This window comes from Triticum dicoccoides, chromosome 2B (assembly GCF_002162155.2).
Source record: "Triticum dicoccoides isolate Atlit2015 ecotype Zavitan chromosome 2B, WEW_v2.0, whole genome shotgun sequence".
In the NCBI taxonomy this organism is placed as follows: domain Eukaryota; kingdom Viridiplantae; phylum Streptophyta; class Magnoliopsida; order Poales; family Poaceae; genus Triticum; species Triticum dicoccoides.
In genome coordinates, this window is record NC_041383.1 from 176490008 (window position 1) to 176490712 (window position 705).

Here is a 705-nt window from a genome sequence, read left to right on the forward strand (position 1 = left end):
ATTTCATGCCCGCATTCAACTTTTAAATAAAAACGGCCCACGGTCGATCATGCCAGCGGCCATGTCTCATGCTGGCACCATGTCAGCGCCGGCATACAATGCCGGCTTCAGAAAATATCACCACAGTTCAAGCTGACGCACTCGCCAGCCGGCCGGCACACATGCCAGCACACAAAAAAGTTGGGACTTGAGTTCGACCACGCCATCGCGGCTCCCATGGTCATGCCGTCACACCTAACGACATACAAAAAAGATGGCCCTCGCCGCCATAGATCACTCGTCGTCGAACTTGAGCATGTCCGCCTGCATCTTCTCGAACCACGGCCTCTTCCTTGGCGACATGGTGTTGAGATCCACCTTCATGATCTACAACCCGGTCATCATGCTCGCAAGAGCCACTTCTTTCGGCTTGGTGTGGTCACGGCACTCCTTGCTGCGGACGCCCAGTTCCACGACGCTGAAGACGAAGCTGCAGTCGGAGTAGGCGACGACGGCGGCCTGCGCGGCGGCCTCATCCCTCGCGTCCGCGGCGTGCCTTCGGCCCTTCCTCTTGGCTGACTCTCTTACTCGCTGTTCGGGCGTCAGCCCCTTCTTCGGCTTGGTCGCGGCGGCGGTCTTGCGCGGGGCACGAGGCTTGCCTTTCCCCGAGGGGGCGACGGCGCCGGACGAGGCGAGGAAGGCGAGGCCGGCGGCGGCGTCGAGGTC